The sequence below is a fragment of the Protopterus annectens genome, chromosome 16.part0 (genome assembly GCF_019279795.1).
Source record: "Protopterus annectens isolate FY-2018-M chromosome 16.part0, PAN1.0, whole genome shotgun sequence".
Lineage (NCBI taxonomy): Eukaryota > Metazoa > Chordata > Ceratodontiformes > Protopteridae > Protopterus > Protopterus annectens.
Genome location: NC_056750.1, coordinates 674,175,582 through 674,202,574, shown reverse-complemented (window position 1 = coordinate 674,202,574; position 26,993 = coordinate 674,175,582). Strand labels below are relative to the sequence as shown.

Here is a 26,993-nt window from a genome sequence, read left to right as displayed (position 1 = left end):
AAGCTTCTAGTTGCTGTGGTACCTCTGTTACGCAAGGTCCTTGTAAAAATCCATCAAGGAAAAGTCAATGCACCAAGTCAAACAATACACAGTGTGAACAAGTCTTTTTTGATGCTAGAAATTTAAGTGAAAGTAAACCAGCACTGTCACTGAGCAGAAAGTTTAACAAAAGCAGCTTCAGGCAACATAATGGGGGTGGGGGAAGAATCAACAGGTTCACCCCTTCATTAAAGGTCTAAGCTAAAAGAACCATTGAGAAATCATCAGGTGGTGTCAGCATGCAACAAGTTAAAGGGGAAAATGCTGAAAGAAATTTCTTGCTGTGGAAGCCCTTGGCCAGTCTTACTACCGGAGTAAAAATCTCCTTCCTCCTAAGGCTGGTGGATGCCCTACCCTGACATCAGTACGCTTGGGTATAAAGGGAGCCAGCCAATGCCATGAGATCAGCTTTTTCTTGCCCTTAGAAAGCAGATCCCCCAAAAAGAACTGTAAGCAAGGGACAAAGGTAGAAAAGGGGGCCTGTAGGGTAATCAGCCGGGGTGTAGTGTAAACAGCCGGGGGGTCCTCTGGTTAGTGAAGAACACAGAAGCAGATTAATACTGGAGGTAAATGGGGGGAGGAGGGAGGGGAAAAGACTGCAACAGTAAGTACATTCAAACACCTAAATTTACAAGTGCACACAACTGTACTACGTTCATTGTGTTTCTCTGTTGCCATACTGACTTGTGGGATAATTCCCAAAATTGTAAAGAGGGTGAAAGGACAATTATGGAGATGAGTATGCCCTGCAAGATGTCAACAGTAAATCCCTCTCTAGACCTGGAGAAGGCAGATAAGTTGTAGAATTTGGTAAAGGTATGCACAGGTGGCCAGGTAGCAAAATGTCTTTGGTAGGCACTCCTTTCAGGAAGGTAGCAGAAATAGAAGTGGCCCTAGAAGAGTGAGTCCTTAAAGTTTCAGGTGGCTTTTTGCCATGATGGCTGTAACAAAATGACATACAATGGAGATCCACTTGGAGATGGTCTATTTGGAGATTGGTTTCTTATCAGAGCCAATGGTAAAAGACACAGAGTGGGTCTGATTTCCTGAAAGACTTACTTTTGTCGAGATAGCAGTGAAGTGGTCTATGCATATCCAAGGAGTGAACGATTCTTTCTCCCCTGTTCTGAAGCTTGGGGAAGAAGGTGGGCAAGTACATGGCATGATTCAAGGATGTGCCTGTGACCACCTTGGGCATAAAGGATGGGCTAGCCCTGAGTGATGCTCTGTCTGGGTGGAATATGAGAAATGGTTCCACTGCCATGAGAGCTTCTAGCTGAGGTGTTATCGAGTAAAAGGGCAATCTTCCAGGTTAAGAATTTTACACCACCAGAAGTTGCCAGTTCAAATGAGGATAGTGTCAATTTTTCTAGAACAAGACTGAGGTCCTATGGAGGTGTGGGTTGTCTCCTGGGAAGTCGGATGTGGACCACTCCCCTGAGGAATTGTTTCATCTGGGGGTGGGAAAAGGTAGGAGGAAGAATACAGATGTGGGCTGAAATGGCAGAGGTGTAAATCTTGATGGAAGAAAAGAATAGGCCTCTGTCCAAAAGGGTAACCAATTAATCTTGAATTGTAGATATTGGATGATTTAGGATTGAGGCCTTGGTGTGAGAACAAATACAGAACCTTTTCCATTTGGCAGAGTATGATTTCCTACTAAGCATTCTAATCTCTGAGAATTTCTTGAACTTGTCAGCTTAGGGTGTGCTCAGAGTGGTACTTCGTGGAATTATCGAGGCTGAGAGTTTGAGAGTCTGTAGGTCGAGATGCACAAACCTCCCCTTGTCCTGAGTCAGAAGGTCAATTATCTGAGGTAACGGACATGGTTTTTCATTGGTTAAACCCAGTAGCAGAGGATACCAGTGCTGCTTGGGCCAGTCTGGGGTTATTAGGATACCCCTTGGGCTTCCTCCCTTTCAGGAGGACCCTTGGAAGAGGAGGCAGTAGATGAAATGCATAAAGGAACAGGTGGGCTCCAAAGGAAGGAGAAAGCATCTGTCCCTCAGGCTGTGGGTAGTTTGTTCCTGGAACAAAATCTTTTCAGTTGAGCATTTTCTTTGGTGGGAAAGAGGTCCATCTGTGGGGATCCCCGTTTCTGGACTACGCTTAGAAATGTTTCCCCAGTGCAGCTGCCATTCGTGGGGATGCATCAGGTTTCTGCTGAGATGATCCGCTGGAGTGTTTTGAGTCCATGGGAAGTACTGCGCCATGAGGTGCAATCCCAAAGAGTGACCTGTCTCCCAGACCCATATTGCTAGTAAGAGTGGGTGTCCCCTTGTTTGTGTACCACATTACTGTGGTGTTCTGTTTTGACAAGCAGCACTCCTGACTTCCACTGATCTTTGAAAGCCACTAGGCCCTTCTGCACTGCCATTATTCTTTCCAGTTTATGTGCATGTGTATAAACTAGGATTCCCATCTGCCCTTGGACTGAAGACATTGGAAATGAGCTCCCCAAGCTGTCTCTGAAGCAAAGTTTGGCCCTGAGGGGTGATCCTGAAGGGGACCCCCAGGTTTTGTGCACGTGCCCATTTCCACCAAGCAAATTCTTCTTTGAGGCAAGGGTGGAAGGTTGGTGTAATGGATAAGGTAATTACCTTAGAAACACAAGGTGCAGGGTTTGATTCTCACATGGGGTAATTGGCTAGGCTTAAAATGTAAGAACAGTTGTCACAGAAACACAGAACTTTAATGAAGCTTCCGGGCTCTCAACCCTTCATCAGCATTACACAATGTCACAATTTACATCATTTAAATAGAGGAACAGTTAAAATCACATGATCAACCAGCCAATGACTTTTAAAAAGTTTTTTAAAAGGGAAATGTTTAAAACATGAGAATATATGCAAATAGCTATGTAATGCTGATGAAGGGTTGAGAGCCCGAAAGCTTCATTAAAGTTCTGTGTTTCTGTGACAACTGTTGTTCTTAGAGTTTTGTTCTATCTATCTACGTGTTCAGTGCAATTAGGCTTAAAATGTCCCATCAGGGCAGTTAGCCTAGTACTAACCTATGAACCTATAATCAGTGGAATTTCTGTCTCCAAGAACTGAGTGCTGGCACCACAGATTCTTGAGGTACCACTGAAGCTTCCTCATGTGTAGTCTGGCCAGAGGGATGATGAGGATTACAAGATGCCATGTAGCCTAATGCTGTGAAGAGTTTTCTGGCTGAGACATTGTCTTTGCATAATGTCTTGAAAGTACTGAGTCAAGAGAGAGACCTGTTCTGGAGGGGGAAAGGCCTTTTGAAGGGAAAAATCCAGAAGAGCCTCCAGGAAAACTATCCAGGTGGACAGGTCTGTGTTGGATTTGCGAAGATTTATGGTGAACCCCTAGGAGGCGAGGAAAGTCTGAGTAAAGGCCAGATCCTTGAAGAGCTATGAATGGCTTGTGGTTTGCATGAGGCAATTGTCCAGACATGGGTAAATCTGGACCCCTCTTGCTCTGCAGTAGGCGATCACAGGGGCTTAAAGCTTTGTGAACACCCTGGGAGTGGCAGATGAGCCAAATGGCACCTGCCCTGAAGTGAAGAAAACTCCTGCAAGATTCCTCTATAGGAATGTGCAAGTAAGCAGATTTTAGGTCTAAGGAGACCATCAAGGCCTGAGGGACTATCATAGGAACATGTTTTTGAAAATTCAACTTTTAACTTCAGTACCAGCAGGGATGGAGGGCAGACAGGTCTAGGATAGGGTGCCAAGAGCCTTCCTTTTTGGGAACGAGGAACAGCCTGGAGTAGAACCCTTTCCTTATTTGATCATCTGGTACTGGGGTTCCACTAAGCTCTGCGAGCACAGGTTGTGAATCCGAGAAAGGTCCTCCACTCTGATTTTGTGGAACATCTGGGTAATCTGATTATCTTAATGGCTATTTGAAAGTGAGCTTGTAACTGTCTTGAGATAATCTTCAAAAACCACTTGTCTGAAGTAATGAGGGAGCTGTTTTCTTTTAATAGGGCTAGCCTTCCTCCTATATTTTCTGAATGGGGTGGGAAGGGGAAAGAAATTCATTGCTGCTCTTTGCCAGGACCTACTTTCCTTGTCAGTGAGTAGAGACTTCTCTGAAGAGCCTACTTTTGCTCCCTTGGTTCACGGAGTGACAACCTCTGGGTTAGCAGACAGGTTTTTGAAGAGGTATTTGAGTCCAGCATCCTGTAAAACCTGTCTGGTTTTCAAGGGGGTGGAGGTAGTTTTGGTTCAGGGAAGAGTCCATAAAAACATTCTCTACCACCTCCAATACAGGAAGAACAGCCAAAGGTTTGTGTTCTGAGAGGTCAAGGAACTCCCTAACCCTCTTTTTAGACCGTGGGTATTCCTGTGTCTCCCACTGGAAATGTTCCCTCATGGCATGGAGCGTTTCAGGAGGTGGGCCTGAAAGAAGACTCTCCTCAGAATCTACATCTTCATAGGAAGTAAGGAAGGGTCCCCTTCCATACCTCTCAACTTTAAACATTTTTGAATAATGTCCAGATTTTTGCCTGAATTTTATTGTCCATTTTTCATATAACTGTAGTTTTATGGCAAATTAATGACAAATCATTAAAGACTGAAGTTAGAAAATGAGTAACATTTGAGTTTCAGACTTCATACTGTTCAGAAATTTCATGATAATACAAAACCTATTAGTCTGTCAACTTTCTAAGTTTGAAAGAGCAATATTTAAAAAACTGTCCTTATTTATGGGCCTTTAACCAGATTTCTTGCTCTGAGGTTGAATGGCATGGTCCCTTCTCAAAGACAGACCACTCCTCATCAGGAGGTTCAAAAAAACCTTTTGGGGTAGGATCCCTCTTCTTTTTTCTCTGCAAAGACTCCAAAGGAGGGTGCCTAGCTCTGTCTATGGAGATGAGGTCCTCAGCTAACCTAACCAGGTCTTGCAGATAACATGTTAAGTAGGAGCTGGTAGGGCTAGGCATAGGACCTGTGGTAGAACCCTTCCTAGAAACAGTTTAAGCCTTGGGCCTAGGTACATCCGCCATCCTGACGCTAGTCTCTTTGGAAGGCAGAACCAATGCAGGCTGATGCCTCAAAGCAATGTCGTCAGTACAAGATCGCTCATCGGAAGCAGAAGCTTGCTGAAAGACTCCGGACCCAACTGACTAACTGAAAGCAAAGACTTGTGTAGAAGCTGAGGGACCCAACAGCATGTCGGACTCTAAGGGTCTCAAGAGAGGCCTGCGCCATCACTTAGCTCGAAAACGGGACTGCAAAAGCACCTTCCTCAGTGATAACAAGCCTTGGAGGACTGGCCAACAGTGAATGGCTGTCATCCATGGTCCCAAGCTTGGGTCTTCTTTCCTTGTTTTTCTTGCGCTTTGGAAGCCCAACCTCGGGACAACTGACAGATGCCTTCAAACGATGCAAGGAAGATTGCAGACTAAGATGCCTAGTTAAGATATTGGCCCCATGCCTAATACTAGAATTGAAACAAGTGCAGAAACGATAACTAGGGACATCATGATCCGGGCCTAGACAGGTGACATACCAAGTATGAAAGCATCAATATGGCGCTTGCTTACCACAGCGGAGACAATTGTTAACCTTACCTGACACAAGTTAAAGGAAAACTCCACCTTCTCCTACAGTTTAACTCTTATATTGCTTTTCTCCCTCCAATATGATTACAGTACTGTGTAGGTAACTGAAGCCTGCTTGTACTTCATAAAACTTTCACTGCCTCACTTTGGTATCAATGGAAGAGAAAGACCACCCACTTTTTTTTTAAGCTTAACTTCTCACATAAGTTGCAGAGGAATTTGTCTACACCTCCATGACATACCTCAGATACAGAGAAATTTGTGGTCAGATCATCAGGCTGCTGTAAACAAGACACAGGTGTGTAACTGTTTTCCACTGTCTACTCTGCAAAGAGGAAGAACTTATACTGACTAGCAGCTGTTTCCAATGTAGCTATGCCTTTCATAGCAGAGCAATCAGATCAGTCAATGATTCAAAAGCAGTTGTCACCTCTTTTGACAAATTTACATAAGCAGCATCACAGTATTGAAATGCTAAGCTTTAAATGTTTGTTTATACTTCTTTACATTTTAAGATGACTTAAATGTAGTTATCAAAAATGTCTGACATTTAGTGAAAAGTCAGAAAATAGTTTTTCTTGCAATTCTTGCAAAGTATCAGCACATTTACCCAAGTGTAGGGTAGGGGCTGATAATTCACATTGGGCTACAAAAAGATACTTGAAACAAAGGCCTTGCATTTTCAATAACTGTTTTGGTTGCAGCTGTATATACTATAAAACAAACCCAGACAGACACACAAATGAGAGCAATTCAAGAAATAAAAGAAGCAATCCTGTAACAGACAGTATAGGACAATAACTGACACTAATCCCATTACATGTAAATGGAATGAGAATATACCATGTCTTCCTTATGTCTAGCATGACTCATATAAAGCCAACATGAAATGGATTACGGGAAAGACAAAGGCTTGATGAAATACAAGTCAATGTTGATAAATCAAGCCCCACGGACAGCCATTTTGCATAAAACATTACAATTATTTAAGCAGCAGTCAGTGATTTTGAGATGCTAAAATAACTCCAAAAACAGAGTGTGAAAAAATAATCATTTTTAGTTCTAAGGCAGAGTTTTCCTTTAAAGCAAGGAAGAGTTCCCCAATGGGACAAAGACCTGCAATTTAGTTACTTTTCTGGCTGTAAGTGGATAATTTCCAAGTATTGTGTAAGACAAGGTCTGAGCCAAACATAAATGAGGGGATTAGAGAGAAAAGAAGGGGTCCTTTTACAGAAGGTAAAGAAAATAACAATGGCCCTCCCAAATCTCATATGTCAATGGCATGGGAACTCAAAGTTACTTCCTTATGTCTGGCATGAGTCGTACAAAGTAATACAGGAAAGAGAAAGGGTTGAGGGAGAGCACGATCACACTGATACATCAAGCCCCATTGGTAGCCATGTTGTGGAAAACAGGCTAAAACTGCAAATAAAGCACTAAGAATGATTTTCAGGTGTTAAAATAGGCCAGGAAACAGAGTGAAAAAAAAAAGGTTTTTTTTGTTCTAGGATGGTGTTTTCCCTTAAAGGAAGCTAGTACACTGTTTCTTAAGGATAGAAGATAAAGCTGACTGAAAGCATGCTTTTCCTCATGTGGGAGTGGAATAGAGAAGGACAGATTGCAATCTGTGTTAGTGTGAACACAGGTTTTAGAAGAAATTTTATCATAATTTACCTTAAGTAATGCCTTTAAGTGTAGCCATCTATTTGTGGCAACTGCTCATATTTGGTGGGGTACAGTTCCTTTTAGGAAAGTGTATATTGTTTGGTGTGCTTGCTAAAAGTTGAAGTTGGAAGGCTTTGAAAAATGTATTTAATGTTTTGTTTCTCAAGTATTACTGAAGTGAAAACAACTGTGAAAATGTGACAAGGGTTCAAATAAAAACAGGCAACTATTTACAAGGTCAGCCTGCCATGATGTCCACATAAGTTGCAAGTTGGAAACATTCAAAAGAAAAGACAAGTATAATACTTGGGAGAAACTTTTTTTTTAATCAGAAAGACAATTTTGTCAATATTAAAATGGAAAGTATATGGCTTTATAAGTATGTAAAAAGAGTACTAAAGTATATCAAGAAGTGGAGGATGCAAACAGCAATGTTACACAACACACTGACCGAAACGAGCAGCTGAATTTTTCAATAAAATTGGGATTTCAGGACAGACATTCAAGCAGGGTATCTCAGACAAAAAAAAAAAGGAGAGGAGTAATGCTGATTAAGAGAGAATTTTCAATAATGGGGGGGGGGGGGGTTAATGGTACATTTGTGGTAGTAAGGTAATACAAAGGATAGAGGATTTCACTGGCAAGCATTTATACTCCTACTAAAACTACCATGGGCCTTACAAGACTTTTGGGGAGAAAAGCTTTGAGCAGGAATTATTTATGGGTGGGGACTAGAACCTGATTTGCAATAGTGAAGATGAAAGGGGACATAAAAGGGAAAATGCAACAAAAAAAGGGTAGAGTTCTGAAGACGTACGAGAATAACTGGTTTGGAAGATGCAAATTTCATACATATTGTTCCCCAAGAAAAAAATTAACTGGGCTGGATTGGCTAGAAATTATAATTCACAGGAGCATGAACATTTAGCTAAAAGTTTTGAGGCTCATCCGATACTTATTCGATCAACCAATAAAAACTAATAAACAAATGCAGGGTAAAGACGCAAAAAATGAGACACTGGTACTTTCATATTCACCTGTAAGAGAATAATGTAAGAAATGCGTAGTTCTGACAATTCAAAAGTTATTATTAAATATAGAAATTATTATACAGGAGATAGCTAATAGAATAAAACAAAATGAAAAATAATGTGGCAGAGATAGACCGAGATGGGAAAGAAGAAAGATGGGTGTTTCAGGAGTGTAAAGGTTGAAATACTACATAAGGGGATTCCTAACATGAAGAGGAGCAACTGTAGAGTGCTAAAGGAAAGTAAATTTTTGGCTAATATGCCACAGTTTAGATAGCCTGCTGTTATCCAATTACTTTTGTTCATAAGTACTAGGCTATCGGCCCAAGGGCCTAAATAAACCTAGCCAACAAGGTTCCCTGGCTTACGCCACCAAAGAAAGTTATTTTCCTGTGCCCCTGTCGAACAGAGACACAGAAGTGATCACCGGGTGTATTTCCTATTTCTCATCCACTCATCAACATTTTTCGTGAAGAGAGCTAATTAGGAACTTTGCTTGACATAGATGGGTAGCTTATTCCAGAGTATAGGAAGTCTCTGGGACAGGAATCTATCTCTCTAGCATGCCCTGTTTATTGTGGTGACAAGGTTTAGGTCCATAGAGAGTAGAGCTCGGAGGGATTGGGATTTCTTTAGGTGTAGCATGTCCAATAGCTCTGGGTTTGCCATAGCTTCATACGTTAGGCACTGATCACCTCGGAGAAGGCGATATGCTACAGAGTAAAGGTGGAGTTTTTTGAGATGGTCAGTGTAGGGCATCTGTTTGAGGCCAGTAATCCTCTTTGTGAAGTACTTGCGTGGCCTTTCCAGCTGCTGCAGTCGTCTTGTGTGGTACATTCCAAAAGGGGCATTGTACTCTATAATAGGTATAATGAGCGTCAAGTAGTGGAACAATGACCTATTTTTTTCTGGATGAGAACCCTTTTGTGATGAGGTGTGCCAAGTAGAAGTATTTCCTGACTACTGTGGTGATGTGATCATCAAAGGAGAGACTACTGTCTACCTGGGTCCCAAGGTGTCTCACACATTCGGCATTAAGTAGACTGCCGCCTGTGTGGTAGTTCATGGGTACAGAGTTTTTACCAAAGGGGATGACAATGCACTTTTTGGCATTGAGCTTGAGGCCATGGCTCTGACACCAGGCATCTGTCTCAGTGAGGCCCTTCTGTAGGATGTCCACATCATTTGGGGACTCTACTATGGCTCCTAGTTTGCAGTCATCTATGAACTCCATTAGCCAAAGGTCTTCTGTGTTAGCCTTTACTTCAGAGAAGTAGATACCAAACAGGAGAGGTCCCAGGACTGAACCCTGTGGTACTCCACTTGTCACTGGTTTAAAGTCAGATTTGGAGCCTGCAACTTTTACAGTGTGGTGTCATTGAGCCAGTTGGCAATCAATCAAGCGACATAGGGATTTATGCCTAGTTTAGCGAGTTTAGCTATAATTCCAGAATGGGGGATGGTGTCGAAAGCCTTGGTGAGGTCAAGATAGGCTGTGTAAAGCACCTTACCCTCGTCTATGGCTTTGGTGACTGCCTCAAATAAATCGATCAGGTTCAAGAGGCACGATCTGCTTTTCACAAACCTGAACTCGGTGGGGTCCAGAGTTTTGAGGTTACCAATGTCTTTGCTTATGAGGTCCATGATGACACGTTCCATGGCCTTATAGACCAGGCTCTTCAGGTTAATAGGGCAATAAGTTCCTGGGATCAGTGGCGGCTCCCTCTTTTTGGAGTGGCATAACTGTTGCTGTGCACCATTCAGTGGGCACAAAGCCTGACGTGAGGCTATGATTGAACATGGTGCTTAGGTGGGGAGCCAGTTTGTTCTGAAGTTAGTGTAAAACGCAGCCTAGGATGTTGTCCGGTCCAATGGATGCTGCATTTTTGGCTTTAGAGTGTGCAGCTTTTACCTGCGTAGTTGTGATTACAGGGACTCGGCATTCTTCTTGTACAGATATGTGCCCTTTAGGGGGTGAGAGGGGGGGTAAAGTTGGCAATATCAGTTGGCTCTGTAATTGTCGTGCCATTGTGCTGCAACTCAGAGCAGATCTGGGTGTTGCCATTGAGATTCCTAACATAGCTATAGAATGCTTTGTGGTTGTCCCTAGAACCAGTGGCGATTTTGTTTTCATTGTTAGCTTAGGAGGATCTTTATAAGGGATCTCAGCTTCTTACTGAGGCTGACCAGGGAGCTCCTCCACTCCTGAGATTTTACTCTCTTTTGCAACAGTTTCTTCCTTCTGTAGTAGAGTTTGTTTATGGCAGGGGACCACCAGATTGGCTTCCTTTTTTTAGAAGATAGCATCTTGGTTCTGTTTGGGACAGCACGATCCATGCACTCATGTAAGTGCTTATAGAGTGCATTTGTGTAGGATTCAGCACTCGTAACTGTATTGTCCATCTGCATGGGTGTCATGAAGTTCGCCACTTCTGTCTTAAGAAGCATGAGGTTGGCTTTGGAGAAATGTTTTACCACGGTTTCCTTAATGGGGGTGGGGGGCAGGAGTCATGAAGTTCGCCACGTCTGTCTTAAGAAGCATGAAGTTGGCTTTGGAGAAATTTTTTACAGTTTTCTTAATGGGGGTGGAGGTGGGATGTGGATATCTAGGGCGATTAGCTTATGGTCGGATCTGACCAACGAGGAGCTGACTTCAGGTGTGGAACATCAGTCACTCATGTTGGTAATGACTAGGTCTAGGATATTGCTGCTCCTGGTGGGGGTGTGGATAAGTTGATCCAGGGCATTGGAATTTATGAATTCCAGAAAGTGTTGAGTGAAGGAGCTGGTACATGAGTAGTTTTGAAACCAACAACTGCAATAAAAACTAATATAAAATGTATGAAAAGCAGTCCGATACATCTACCTGGATGTGTACTGGACTGCTTTCCATACAGGAGCAGTTTTCCCAGTTAATGGTGGGGTAGTTGAAATCACCCATTATTAGGGTGTTTGGTTGACCCCTAATATTTTCCAGTATATCAAGAAAAGAGGAGTGGGAATCCTGGGGCATGGTGGGGGATCTGTAGCAAGCTACAATTTGGATGGCAGTTTTGCCCAGAGTTAGTTGCACTGGGATAACCTCAGATGCATTATGCTGAGTAACTAGCCTGCAGGTGTGGATATCCTTAATGAATATGGACACACCTCCACCTTTGGTGTTCCGGTCCAGGTTAGGTGGCCAAAACGTGTCGTATGAGTTATAGCTTGGTAATGCAGGGGTGCTCTCTGGAGCCTTGAACCAGTTCTCAGTCACTGCGCAGGTATCGATGTTCTCCATTTTAAGGAGTGCCTCGAAGGAGAGTATTTTGAGATTTAGACTTCTAGCATTGAGTAGCATTACCCTTAGTTTTTGCATGCCTGTTCCTGTTACGGTGGTGAATTTGTCATTTGAACCTTGCCTAAGTGCGAAAACTTTACTACAATAACTAGTACAACAAAGTTAAGAGCTGTAGTCAAGCATACCGAACCTATGATGAGAAAAAATAAGTATAGATTCTACAGAGAAATTTTGAAAATTTTACTTACATTTGTGTAAAGTTTGAGGAATGGGGAAAAAGGAAAATTTATAAATGAAAATATTTATGGAAGACAACTAAGTCAAGATTTGAAGAAGATAAGGCTAAACAGTTAATAGCCAAAATAGGAAGAGATAAAAGAAAATGGTGCTGCATTATCAATTAAAGAAACTGGAAGCCTGCAAGTTAACAATTCTGTGGAAACGTGGAAGTTAGGAAGGAAGTGACAAATGATTGGAAATATTAAAGGGGGTGGGATATTAATTCCAGACGAAATCTGTGATAGCTGGATTATCCAAAATAGGGTGAAGACCCTTCAGATCTTGGGAGGATATATGCAAGTCTCCCAAATATGCACCAAAATCTAGAAGATTTAGAATTTTTGCTTGGAAATGTTTACATAGATATTTTTATACCCCAAATAGACTCCAGAGAAGTTTTCCTCAGGTAGACAGAAAATGCTGCAGGTGTGATGGGAATAAAAAGAGGTACTTGGGAACATTTTCTAGGACTGCAGTAGGTTGGTGGACTTTAAAGATTCCCTGCAGGATGAACTGTTGGAGATGCTGGGTGGGCAGACTGGTATGACGAGGGAGATGATTTTTCTGAGCTATGATACAGAACTGGAACTGCTTAGACATGGTAAGGCCTTGCTTTGCCTAATTATTGTGGCTGCCAAAAAAGCACTTACTAGAAAATGGAAATCAAAACCTAAACCAACTATATTACAAGTAGTGAATATAGCAAGAGAGAAAAAAAATGGAATTGCGATCTTTAGAAAACGGTACGAGCAAACTACATAGGAAAAAATGGGAATTGTGGTAACACTACTTACAGGGGAGGAATGATGTTTAAAAGAACGCAGGACTTAAATGAGTTATGTAATGTTTGACTGAAAATGATTGGGTAAGACGAGCGATGTATAATGTTTGCAAATGGGATTGTCTCAGTGTGATTCATTTCCATTTATATAAATGTATGATTGATTATGTAGTAATTGATGGTTTAATAAAGATATTTCTTGTTTAAAAAGGGGACAGGAAGTGAATAATTTACATTATTTTGCTTAGGCTATATGATGTATAGCAATAAATGTAAAGTATATTGTTTAATGTTAATTTAATACAATCTGATTACTGTTGTACAAATGTAAATTTGTCTATGTCACAAGTGATAAGTCAATAAAGGTGTTAAAAAAAAAAATTGTTGGGCTCCTTTTAGAGGTCCCTTAACTTGTATCTTTTTTCAGATAGTTATCTTAATCCATTTAGGGAATCGTACTAAATTTAGAATGTGTTATTTTTCTGTCTACACAGTTTCACCTAATATCTCATTTTCCCCTGCTTATATTTATTGTGTATTGTTTTATTGTTTGTGGTGTACTTAGGCTTACTGACCTTAATGTACTTAAAACTAAAAGCATGTACTTGCCATGTGTTGCACTTTACATAAGAGATGCACAGCATAGTTTTAGAGGGGCAGCTGTTTGCATTGTTCTTCACCGCTTTCCTATGTTGTACCTGAATTTGGAAGCTATACTATGTCCAGACGGCCTGTACTTACACAGATAACTCAGCATCACCATGGAGTCCTAAGCAAAGGCCTGAATCTACCACTTTATTCATTGGAAGGAAGCTTGGCATCACTTTAACAGTAAGGTTCTGGTTTTGGAAAACTGTACAACTATGAACAGTATGGCACCAGGAACTCTGGGCACAAACTATAAAAACAGCATTACTGCTCATGGACTCCACTGGCATCCACCTGGACAAGAGGCAAATGAAATTCTACGATCTTGAAGCCATGTGCAGTTTAAATCATTTACTTTGAACTGACGTTAGAAATGCCCTAGGCAAAAGGATTCTAATGCCAACTTTGGAATTTATCTTCTCTAACATCACAGTCATTTCAGGATCACCACTAATAAAATTTGGAGATGATCCTAAAGGGCTTCTAGATGAACATCTCCAGTTTATCTAAACAGTAAATGTTTTTTTTCCATTTAATCTGACCTTTAGACCATCAAATAATGTAGACAGGGGGCTAACTTTTCTGTTTATTTCTGTCTGGAGTGATTCTGAAGTCTTTGCAAGCCATTTTGCCTTTCCTTGAGATCTTAAGCTCCCTCCTTTTGGAATTTGTAACAGATTATAATGCATCTTATGAGCTTTGGCAACAGATAGTGTTATTCACTTATGTGTAGATTGAGTGAGCATCATACCATGAATAAGAGGAAACCTGGCACATATAGGTTAGGCAGTGCATTTAAGAGGATGGCAAATACCTCTGACTAGCATAATTAAAGACTTTTTGCAAAATCAGCTTTTGTCCAGTTTTTGTTGAATGAAGCAAAGGACGACAATACATACTTGTATAGGAGCTCGCTGCAAACAAATATCGACAGAGTTAACTGAAACAAATATAGTAACGCAGTCTCCTGAGACACCCAAGGGAAGCAGTTCTAACCAATGCTGAGAAGAGACTGCACATGTTCATATTATTTGGACATGTGGGAGCATTTTGAGAAGCAGTAGCTCAAATAAATTCTAACCAGCATGATGCCATTTTGGATTATTAGGAAAAAAATTAGAAAATAATGCTAATGATATAGTGTAAGGCATGGGCATTAGTACCACGGAAACAGTAAAAATATGTTCAGAAAAGAATATTTTTACAAGATCTTACCATAACCATAGATGTCCCTCATGTCTATATGCTGCAGTATTCATAACATAAGGGAGTCTGCCTCCGGCTGTCTGGACAATATCCAGAGATGTTCATGTGACTGCAAGGTACGTGCTACACCGCAAAACATAATGCATATGTCAACTATAGAGAGACGCTGGGTATAAGGTAGATGTCAGCACACACCTACCCCAACCTCACAAATGTATGCCACCAGCACCAGCCTGAGATCCTAGTGGAGAAGCATATCAGAGGAAAAAACTAGGCAAGCATTGAGGGGGACTGCTCTTGCAAACCCCACTCTGGACGAGATGGTGTCAAGCTTGTAGTGTTTTGAGAAAGTATGGAGAGAGGACCATGTAGCTGCCTCCAATATAGAGTCAATATCCAAACCTTTAATGAATGCCCCCCATTGAAGAAACTGCTCTAGTAGAGTGAGCCTTCACTGGGAAACTAAGGGTCTTACCACTGGACAAATAGGAAAAAGAAATTGTTTTAGAAATCCAGTCGGAAATAGTTTGCTTGGAAACTCACTGACCCAGGGATTTTGGGTGGTACGAGACAAACAGGCGGTCAAGTCTTGTGTATAAACTTGGTTTTATCAAGGTAATATCTGAGCTGTCTAGGCACATGCAAAGTGTGCAAGATTCTCTCACTGGGACACAAAGGGGGGAAAAAAGGCAGCAAGGTTAATAGCCTGATTAATGGATGAACTCCTTTACCACTTTGAGCATAAAGTTAGGGTTAATGTGCAGGGAAACCGTATCTCAATGAAAGACAGTGAAGGGGGTGGCCATCAGGGCCTGTAACTCTGAAACCCTTCTAGCAGAGGTAATGGCCACTAACAAAACAGTTTTCCAGGTGCAACGCTGCAGGGAAGAACAGCCTGCAGGTTCACAAGGTCCCAGTCTAAGCTTCTCTTACAAACAATTGAGATCACAAGTGTAAAACAGAGTGTTTGTACCTTTAAGGAGTATTTTCTGATGTAGGCACGTGCATATAAAGTGTGGACGTGCAGGCAGCACTGCCATTTTCAGAGAACAAACAGAGTGTTAACATGTATGAGTGCAGTAGTCAGTCATTTTATAAGTTAATTTAAGTTACAAAGCCTCATTCGTGTGTGTAATAAAGCTGCTTCAACTGAACAGATGAATGTTGGTCTGTTTTATCCTGACCAGACGAGAGACAAGGTGTCAGAACCTGGATTGAGAGAGCAACTTCTTCAAGCCATGAGGTGCAGTGTTGAAGGTGAAGGCAGATTCAGGTGGTTGAGTTAAACGGAGCTCAGACAAAGGGCCAGAAATGAATTCAAGGTAACCAAAACCTGCACCAATGATTTATTTTGCAAAGAAAATGAAACTGAGCATTTGTAAGGCACAAAACGCATTAATCAAACAAGTAGCACAAAATGTATTAATCAAACAAAAGGCACAAAGCACATTACTAAATGAAATGTTCGTAACCATATTTGATAAAACTGGCAGAAAACACTTATTTGGGGCTCAGCCCTACCTTTGGTTTGCATAAGAAGCAGGTTTAAAGTAAAACAAGCACACAAAAAGTATAATGAGCATGGCAAGAGATTAATTAGTAATAGAGTACAATAAAAGAATAAATTAAGCTTAAAGAGCAAAGCAACTGCAGTTTTTTTAGCAAAAGACTATCTTTTGGGCACAAAAGTACAGTTTTGTACCTACCATAAATGTAGATGTTAGAGTGTATAACACTGCTGCAGTCATTACACTTGGGTTATCCTGCCATCAGGCAGTCCCTCAGTCGGCCTGAGTTCCAAAGTCTTGGTCCGGCGTCGGTTGCTGTCGCTTCTTCCCGGACATCAGTGCGACAGGGGTATAAATAAGATACAGCCGACGCCATTTTCTTCAGTTTTTCTTGCCCCAGATATCAGGTGCCCCCCATAAAGGTAGGCTATTCAAATTGCTAATAAAACATACATATGAAAAGCAATCAAAAACTTTCAGTTACCAGCAAATACTCCCCATAGGTAGTAAAGGGAGTAAGACTTCGGTACATACCAGCAAGAAAGAGGGGAAGGAGGGAGGGTAACCTGGACTGCAGCGGTGTATACACTCAAACATCTACATTTATGGTAGGTACAAAACTGTACTATGTTCATTGTGTTACACTGCTGCAGTCATTACACTTGGGTAGTATCCCAAAGCTGAGGTAGGGTGGCTGGTTCTACAAGGCATTAGGGGTGGCTATAAGACACTGCAGCACTGAAGTGGGAAAGCCAGCTCTGGATTTAGAGTAAAGAGGCAGATGGTAATACTTGGTAAAGGTATGTACAGAACTCCAAGTTGCTGCTTCCAAAATGTCCTTGGTAGGTACTCCTCTGAGGTAGGTAGTTGAAGTGGCTGTTGCCCTGGTGGAATGAGACCTAAGTAAGTTAGGTACAGTTTTCCCATGGTGTGTATAGCAGAAACGTATACAGTGTCCTATCCATTTTGAAATGGCTTTTCCCTGTGCTCCTGCAGCATATGCTACAAACAATTGCCCAGTTCTCCTGAAAGGTTTGGTTTTGTCCAAGTAGAAGCTTAACTGCCTGTATATGCCCAAGGAATGCAGAGGTCTCTCCCATTTATTCTGTGGGTTTGGATAAAAAGTTGGCAAGTGAATAGTTTGGTTAGAGCCACACTTGATACCACCTTTGGCATAAAAGTAGGGTTTGTTCTTAAAGACACCCTGCCTTGGTGGAAAATGATGAAAGGTTCCACTGCCATTAGTGCCTGTAATTCTGAAACTCTTCGTGCTGAGTTTATTGCCAGGAGCAGAGCAGTTTTCCAAGAGATATTTTAAATCTGCAGAGTCAGCTGGCTCAAAAGAGGTAAAGTTAATTTTTCCAACACGAAGTTGAGGTCCCAAGTTGGAGTTGGTGCTCTATGGGGCGGTCTTATATTTTTAGCCCCTCTGAGGTACTGTTTTAGCAAAGGATTAGAAAAAATAGGTGGGTCTGTGTTGTAATGAACAGAGATGGCAGAGGCGTGGATCTTGATGGATGAGAAGGAGAGGCCTTTGTCCAGCATCTCAGTTAAGTATTGCAGTATCTGAGGAATGTTTGGGACTAGAGGGTCAAGGCTGTGCGCTTGGTTCCAGGCACAGAATCTCTTCCATTTATCCGAATAGGCTTTCCTGGTGCTAGGCCTTCCGGCTTCCAGAATGACATCCATAACAGCTTTGGAGAGAGGCATTGCTTGCTTGACTAAGGAATCTGCCATGCAGCCAGGTTTAAAGTCTTTAGCTGGCTGTGAAGTATCTGATTGTTGTGCTGAGTCAGAAGATGTGGGATTTGAGGCAAAATAGAGGGTGGCCCTTGTGCGAAGTTCTTTAAGATTTGGTACCAGTGCTGGCGTGGCCAGTCTGGGGCAATCAGGATAAAGTTTGGCTTTTCTTGCCTGGCTTTTAGGAGTACCTTTGGAAGGAGAGGTAGTGGAGGGAAAGCATATACTTGTAGGTTTTTCCAGCTGAATGAGGGGGCATCCACTTTCCATGCTTGTGGGTGGTAAGTCCTTGTGCAGAATTTCTGTAGCTGGCAGTTCATTGGGGATGCAAACAGATCTACGTTTGGGCTCAACTATTTTTGTGTTATCATTCTGAATATCTGTGGATGTATTTTCCACTTGTGTGGATCCATGATTTTTCTGCTTAAGTTGTCTGCCAGTGTGTTTCCCTCCTGGCAGGAATTGTGCTTGCAGATGAACTTGATAGGTTAGAGCTGTGTTCCACAAGGTCATGTCTTGTCTGCTGAGGGGATAAGAATGAGTGCCACCTTGCTTGTTTATGTACCACATAACTGTGGTGTTGTCCATCTTTAGTAGTAGTTGTCCTGGATGCAGAAGGTCCTTGAAAGCTATAAGGGCATTTTGTACAGCTAGCATCTCTTTTTGATTGATAAGAAGATGCCTTTGTTCTGCGGGCCACTTGCCCTGAATACATTTTCCTGCCATGTGTGCTCCCCAGGCATAATCCGATGCATCGGTTGTCAGTGTTTGCCTGGCTGTGGGTTGAGTGAAAGGCTGTCCCTTGTTGAGGTGACATGCTTGAGCCCACCATCGAAACTCCTGTTGAAGGCAAAGAATTAGTGGTATTACTGTTTCCAAACTTGACAGTGTTGTAGTTTCCTCGTATGCAGTCTGGCATATGGAATTAGTAGTATGCAAGATGCCATGTAACCCAAGGCCTGCAGAATTTTTCTTGCAGGGAGTTGGGTCTTTGCTGCCATCAATTGAAAATATTGAGTCAGATGTCCTTGCTTGTCTGGCGTGAGATAAGCCATCTGGGCCGATGTATTCAAGCTGGCACCCAGGAATATTATCTCTTGTGAGGGCACTACATTTGACTTCTTTTCGTTTACTGTGTACCCCAGGCAACTTAATAACTTTTTTACAAATGCCAGATGTTTTAGAAAAATGTCCTTGCTCTCTGCTTGAATCAGGCAGTCGTCCAGGTACAGATAAATTTGAATTCCTTTCTGTCTGCAAAATGCAATTACTGGTGCCAGGCACTTTGTGAAGACCCTGGATTCAGTAGATAAGCCAAAGGGCAGTGCAGGGAATTGGTAGTGCATTGAACCAGCTATGAATCTGAGGTATATTTTCAGTTTTGTCTGATAGGGACATGCATGTATGCCTCCTTGAGGTCCAAAGTTACGAGCCAAGCCTTCTTGCCCAGCATGGGAAGAAGCTGCTGTAGTGTCAACATTTTGAATTTAGGAACATCGAGGTAAGTGTTTAGAGAAGAAAGATCCAGAATGGACCTTCAGGCTTTGTCCTTTCTGGGAACCAGATAGAGTCTCTAGTAAAATCCTTGTCCTTGCTCCTGTGTTAGCTCTCATGTCCATGAGTGCTGTAATTTTTCTTTGAGCCTCTGCCCATTGATTTGGTGGCAGATTTGGCATTCCTTTTAGCTTTGGCAGAGTGTGAAATTGGAACCTGTAACCATGCGATACAATGTTGAGAACCCATTTGTTGATCATATGCCAATTGTGACAGAAAAGTGCCAGTTTTCCTCCCAAGGGAGCTGCCAAGAGAGAACTGTTTGGTAGCTGTAATGGGAAGTCATTGGGGCTGTTTGTTGTAAGGTTGAGGCCGGTCTTCCCCTTCTTTCTGGATTGATGCACCCCACTGTCGAGGCCTGTAAGGACCTTGTGGTTGACCTCTACCTCTTGGACGTCTGTATCTGCCCCTTTGAGGTCTGTCTGTAACTGGAAAGGACCAATTCTTTGTTGGCCAATTTCTGCTAAATCGAAGAGGCTGAACCTGTAAGAAAGCCTTAAACGTTTGCATAGATTTGACCTTATCCTCCATTTTCTTTAATACCTCTTCTGCCTTAACTCCAAATAAAACATCCTGCTGCAAAGGTGCAACCAGTAATTTTGCTTTAACATGATCTGGTAACGTCTGTTTTTTTTTTTAACCAAGCATGTCTTCTAATGACAGATCCTGTAACTGCTGCTCTACAGGGGGCCTCTAATGAATCAAAATCATATTGCAAAGTATGTTTTCCCACTTGTTCAGCTGCATGTAATAAATCCTGCATTTCTTTATAATTAGGAGGATCTGAGTTTGGAAGCATTTTTTGTTTTAACTGAGACATCAAATACTGCTGATATTTTAGCATGTGAAACTGGCAATTTAAGGCCCTCATAGCTAAAGTTGCAGATGTACATACCTTCTTCCCCCATCTGTCTAATGCTCTGGAATCAATGTCAGAGGGGACTGGATTCTTTGCTGAGGAGACCTTTACCCCCTTTGGGGCTCTGAGAGATAGTTTCAGGATCAGCAGCAGGGCTTTTTTATAAAGACATTTGTGAGAGTCAGGGACTCTAGTATCTGTCCGGCTTAACTGGAGCAGGAGGTAAAGAATCAGGATTTAAACTGGATTCAGTATACACATCATCCACAATATCTAACACTGGCGGAATAGCAAGGGGGGGTCTGTGTTGAGGTAATAAAAGGAAATCTCTGAGCCTTTTCTTGGATTCTGAATAATCCTGGCCCTCTCAATGGAAATGCTCCCTCATGGTATGTAAGGTTTCTCCAAAGGAGTAGTCCTCTGGCGGAGAGGCTGAAGGAATTGATTCCTCAGCATCAGAATCCTCATAAGGGGGGGGGGGTAGAGAGTATCCTAGGCCTGAGGATGAATCTGAAGAGATGGATACCTGGTCGAATGAGTCATAGTCTGCATCCTGTCTAGGCCTTTTATCAGGAGGGGGATGGGACTCCCTGATCAGGGTGATTAAGTCTTCGGCCATTTTGAGCATTTGTTTCTTAGGCATGGAGGCCTGTCCTGAGAATGTAGAATTTGTTTCTTTGTCTTTAAAAGAATTTTAGACTTAGAAGATTTAATGGTTAACTGAGTAGGTCTGAAAACACCCTCAGAAGCTACGGGTTGTTCAGCTACTCCGGATCCCTCTGAAGGGTTAGCCTCGGTAGGCTGTAAATCTGGTGCGTCCGAAGGCCCAACCATCTTCACGTGGAAGTCAGAGGCGGCCTGAGGTCCTAAAGAAGAGATCTTAGGGGCTGCGACGGCGCCTCGCTGAAAACCGGAGAACCAGCGACTGGCCTAGAAGAGGCTTCGCCGTCGGTTTTGGGCCTCGGATGCCTGACCTTGTCTTTGCACTTTTTCTGTATTCCGGTCATCGGTAGTTCCGACGGCATGGTATAATTGAATTTTCTGCCAAAATAATGGGCAAAATCAAACCGTTTAATAGTGCGCTTGTTAAACATAGCACAAAACCGACAACCAGTGACGTTGTGGTCTGGGCCTAGGCATGGGATACAATAAGAATGGAAATCCTTATGAGGTATTTGCTTCCCACAAGAAATACAGTTATTAACTTTTACTGACATCGGTCTGAGGCAAGAAAAAGTTTCCCCAACGGGGTACTTAGCTTTGTAGAAGACTTCGGTTCTGGATTCAGAAATTAAAATCTCAGGAGTCGGCTGACTGGCACTTGCAAACTGCTTTTGCTTCGGGCAACGCGTGGCAAGAAAGACTGAAGAAAATGGCGTCAGCTGCATCTTGCATACCCCTGTCGCTGACGTCAGGGAAGAAGCGACAGCAACCGACGCCAGACCAAGACTTTGGAACTCAGGCCGACTGAGGGACCGCCTGACGTCAGGATAACCCAAGTGCAATGACTGCAGCAGTGTAACACGATGAACATCTACTATTTCGCATTAGCCGAAGTAATTCTTAGCATAACTAGAGTTGTTCTAAGTATCTGTGTGTGCAGTGTTTGCAGTGTGTGTGCTTTATTATGGTGCAATTATTTCAGAGAGTTTGATGTATGCAAAGTACAGTTATACTGCAAAGTGCAGTCAAATTACAGCCATTTGGAAAGTTTCTTGTGCTTTGTACATTTATTCGCAGAGTGGCACCATTTTAAAGTGTTTCTTACATTGTACAGAGTTATTTCGCAAAGTGCAGCCATTTTGAAGAGTTTTGTGCTGCGTACAGTTTATTTGCAAAGTGTATTCATTTCAAAGTGTTTCTTTCTCGGAGCATCTTCTGCTGTGTACAGTTTATTTGCAAAGTACAGTAATTTTGAAGTATTTCTTACACTGATGAGTGGTTTCACACAGTACAGTGATTTTGAAGTGTTCTTGTGCTACGGAGACTTATCTGGCAAAGTGCAGTTATTTCAAAGAGTCTGTTATGCTACTGGGCATAATTACAAGTTCTAGGATATGTGTCTGTGTGCGTGTCTGCACGCGTGTGCATGTCAACGCGTGCCTGTGTTTGTATACAATTTCCAAGCACCTTCAAAACTGTGTTGATACGGCAGATGCATTTTGTAGACCCAGTCCACTTGTGTTTGATCATAACATAGCAGAGAATTGGAGAGTATATGAACAGAAATTTATTTTATTTATTTGCAGTTTGTTTACCGGGAAAATCCATTGGGCCTAGATGAGTCCATTTTCAATTGAGGCCCGGGCAGAAAAGCTCCAAGAAAAATACAGTTGTGTACACTTACCATAAATGTAGATGTTAGAGTGTATTCACAGCTACAGTCATCACACTTAGGTTATCCGCCTGAAGATAAGCCCCCAGTCGGCCCGAATACCAGAGTCTTGGGATTTCTGTATCGGATGCTGTCACTTCTTCCATGACGTCAGGTCATCAGGGGTGTAAAACATGCAGCCGACGCCATTACATCAGTTTTTCATGCCCCAGATGTCAGAAGCCCCCAAAATAGAAAGCTATTACATTGTCTGGAACACCTCCAGTAAAAAGTAAATACCCCTGCCATAAAGGACAAAGAAAGCCAGCGGGCTGGAGGGAGGGAAACCAGGACTGCAACAGTGAAAAAACTCAAACATCTACATTTATGGTAAGTGTACACAGCTGTACTATGTTCATGTTTCATTGTTGCAGTCATCGCACTGCAAAGCCGAGGAAAGGTGGAGGCAGTCAAGAAGTGCTAGGGCTGGCTAGCTAGCAGGCCTTGTAAGACTGCTGTAGCAAATCCAGCTCTGGATTTAGAAAAATAGTTTAAGTGGTAATGCCTGGTGAAGGTGTGTACTTGTGAAATGCTCCTGCTTCGGGCACCGCGTGGAGAGAAAGACTAAAAAAATGGCATTGGCTGCATGTTTTATACCCCTGACGACCTGACATCATGGAAGAGGAGGCAGCAACCGATGCAGGACCAAGACTTTGGAATTCAGGCCGACTGAGGGCAACCTGACAGCAGATTACTCAAATGTAATGACTGCAACAGTGAAACATGAAGAAAGTACAGTTTTGTACCTACCATAAATGTAGATGTCCGATAGATATGCAACTGCAGTCATAACATATGGGTTGTCCTGCCTCAGGCAGCCCTCAGTCGGCCGGATTCCAAAGTCTGGGTCAGACGTCGGCTGATGTTGCATTTCTCTCCGACGTCAGTGCGGCTGGAGTATATAAGCATCAGTCGACACCATTTTCTTCAGTGTTTCTTGCCCCAGATGCCAGGTGCCCTCCAAGGAAGGCTGTAATCAAATTGGAAGACAAAAACAGGATTCCAGACATATAAGTAAGCAATAAACATATACACCATAACAGATATCCCCAGCTAAGAGAAACAGGGATAGGAGTGGACCCAAGGCATAGAGGGGTATGGAGGGAGGGATCGACTGCAGTTGCATATCTATCGGACATCTACATTTATGGTAGGTACAAAACTGTACTATGTCCTTCAAGAATGCAACTGCAGTCATAACATATGGGTTGAGTACCATAGCTTAGCTGGGGGAGGAGGAATGCTCTAGGAAAGAGATGGTGTGGCAATCAAACCCTGCAGGACTGCCGAAGCAAAGCCTGCTCTGGATCTGGAGTATAAAGGGAGATTGTAGTGTTTGGAGAATGTATGCACGGAGCTCCATGTAGCAGCTTCTAGAATGTCTTTTGTAGGCACCCCTCTCAAGAATGCTGTAGAGGTGGCTGTAGCTCTGGTGGAGTGCGGTCTGACATTGGCTGGAACATTCTTCCCATGGAAGGAATAACAAAATCTGATGCAATGTCCAATCCATTTTGAAATAGTTTGGAAATTGCTTTTCCTTGTACTCCAGGGGAGTAAGCTACAAAGAGCTGATCAGACTTCCTACTGGTCTTGGTTCTGTCCAGGTAATAGCGAAGTTGTCTGTGAATGTCCAAGGTATGCAACAGTCTTTCCCCTTTGCTCTCAGGATTGGGGAAGAAGGTAGGCAGGTGAATAGCTTGATTTAAAGAAACCCAGGATACCACCTTTGGCATAAAAGTAGGGTTGGTTCTTAAGGACACCCTGTCTCTGTGAAAGATTATGAACGGTGGTATTGCCATTAGGGCCTGTAGTTCCGAAACCCTTCTTGCTGAGGTGATTGCCAACAGGAAAGCTGTCTTCCATGAGAGAAATTGTAAGTCCACTGAAGATGCTGTCTCAAAGGGAGGTAGAGTCAGTTCTTCTAGGACAAAGTTGAGGTCCCAAGCTGGCACTGGAGCCTTTCTTGGTGGCTTAATGTTCTTGATTCCCCTGAGGAATTGCCTTAAAGGATGTGAAAACACAGGTGGATCAGTGTTATATCAGGCTGAAATAGCTGAAGCATGTATCTTTATGGAAGAATAGGGGAGTCCATTCTGTAGCATATCTGCCAAATATTCCAGGATGAGTGGGATGTTCAATAATGATGCATCATGTCCCTTGTTGGTATTCCAAATGCTGAATCTCTTCCATTTTGCTAAGTAAACCTTTCTGGTGGATGGTCTTCGAGCTTCTGTTAATATCCGCTGAACTTCCTTGGAGAGAGATACATTGAGGTTATTCATGGAATCTCCCAGGCTGCAGCGTCTGAAGGTTTGGATGCACTGTTTTGAAGTTGTGTTGAGTCAAAAGTAGGGGCCATTGAGGAAGGGCACACTTTTTGTTGTGACATATGCTCCGTAGTAGTGGATACCAGTGTTGTCTTGGCCAGTCTGGAGCTATTAGGATCCCCTTGGGCCTCTCTGTTTTGATCTTTAGTAATACTGTGGTCAGTGGCAGAGGTGGAAATGCATAGATTTTTAGGGAGTTCCAGTTGAATGAAAGAGCATCTATTTTCCAAGCTTGTGGATGATATGTCCTTGAACAGAATTTTTGTACATGATGGTTGAGGTGGGAGGCAAATAGGTCTACTTCTGGCCTGCCCCATGTCGAAGTGAGTTGTGTGAAGATTTTCGGATGTAACCTCCACTCGTGTGGATCTATGAAATTCCTGCTTAGGCTGTCCGCCAGCACATTGTCTTTGCCTGGAACAAACTGGGATTCCAACTGTATGTTTAAGCTCAGTGACTTTCCCCAAAGATTCATTGTCAGTCTGCAAAGGGGGGTAAGAATGAGTGCCCCCTTGCTTGTTTATGTAACACATCACAGTGGTGTTGTCTGTCCGTATCAGTAGATGGCCTTGTTGAAGTTGTTGTCGAAAGGCCTCGATGGCATGCATTACTGCCAGCATTTCCTTTTGGTTTATGTGCAGATGTGTTTCCTTTGGAGACCATTGTCCTTGTATACATCTGCCCTCCATGTGTGCCCCCCATCCAAGGTCTGAGGCGTCTGTGGTCATGGTCTGTGTTATCTGAGGTTTTTTAAAAGACATACCTGTGTTTGCCTGGCTTACCGAGGCACACCATAGGAATTCCTTTTGTAGGCATGGAATGAGCGGTATGGTTGTCTCTAGGTTGTTGCTGTGCTGAGACCATAGGCTTTTTAGGTACCATTGAAGCTCTCTCATGTGTAGTCTTGCTAATGGAACCAGGAGAATGCAGGATGCCATGTAACCCAGGGCCTGTAGGAATTTCCTTGCAGTCATCTGGGTGAGTTTTGCCAAACCTTTGAAATGATGAGTTAATTTCTCTTGCTTGTCTTCTGTCAGGTAAGCCATTTGAGAGGCTGTGTCTAGATTGGCTCCTAAGAAGGTTATTTGCTGGGATGGCTGAAGTCTTGACTTTTGGAAGTTGACTGTGTATCCCAGAGCCTGTAGCAATTGTATGACATAGTTCAAGTGTTTTGTCAAAATCAATTTGTCGTCCGCTTGTATGAGGCAGTCGTCCAGGTCCGGGTAAATTTGGATCCCTGGAGCCTGCAATGAGCAATTACTGAAGCCAGGCATTTTGTGAATACTCTGGCAGTAGATAAGCCAAATGGCAATGCTGAGAATTGATAATGCTCTGGTCCTGCAAGAAATCTGAGGTAACTTCTGCAGCTGTGTCTGATAGGGACATGCAGGTATGCCTCCTTGAGGTCCAGAGTAATCAGCCAAGACCCCTTGCCCAGCATGGGAAGGAGTTGCTGTAGAGTCAGCATTTTGAACTTTGGTACTATGAGAAAGGTGTTTAATGCGGACAAATCCAGTATTGGTCTCCATTGAGTTTCTTTTCTTGGAACAAGGAACAGTCTTGAGTAAAACCCCTGGCCTTGTTCTTGTTGTGGAACTCTTTCAATTGCTTTGATCTGAGCAAGCAGAGAAATTTGCTTGATAGCCTCTGCCCTCTGGTTTTGTAGGAGGTTTGGCATGCCTTGTTTTCTTGGTAAGGTTTGAAAGTGGAACCTGTAACCTTGGTCTATAATGTCCAAAATCCATTTGTCCTTTGTCAATTTGTGCCAATTGTCTGAAAACGGAGATAATTTTCCTCCCAAGGGAGCTTCTATCTGCTCCTTGGTCAGTAGAAGTACAGGAAAGTCATTGAGATTGCCCCTGTGGGGCAGGGGAGACCCCTGTGTCACTTCTTTGGTTTGCTGGTTGCCATTGTCGTCCCCTGTAAGAACCTCTGTATTGCCCTCTTCCTCGGCCACGCCTGTTTTTGCCCCTTTGAAATCTTTCAGGATTAGGAAAGGACCAGTTTTTAGAAGGCCAATTCCTGCTGAATCTGGGTGGCTGAACCTGGAGGAAATCTTTGACCTTCTGAACTGATTTGGCTTTTTCCTCGATGGACTTTAACACATCTTTAGCATTAGCACCAAAAAGCTTGTTCTTTTCCAAGGGTGCATCAAGAAGTT

General features: G+C 42.7%; 1 protein-coding gene across 1 annotated transcript in view; it reads right to left on the bottom strand.

Moving 5' to 3' along the window:
* EHMT1 (euchromatic histone lysine methyltransferase 1) overlaps positions 1–26,993 on the bottom strand; it is a 1,716,251-nt gene that overhangs the window by 1,102,629 nt on the left and 586,629 nt on the right. The gene's annotated exons all lie outside the window — the stretch shown is intronic.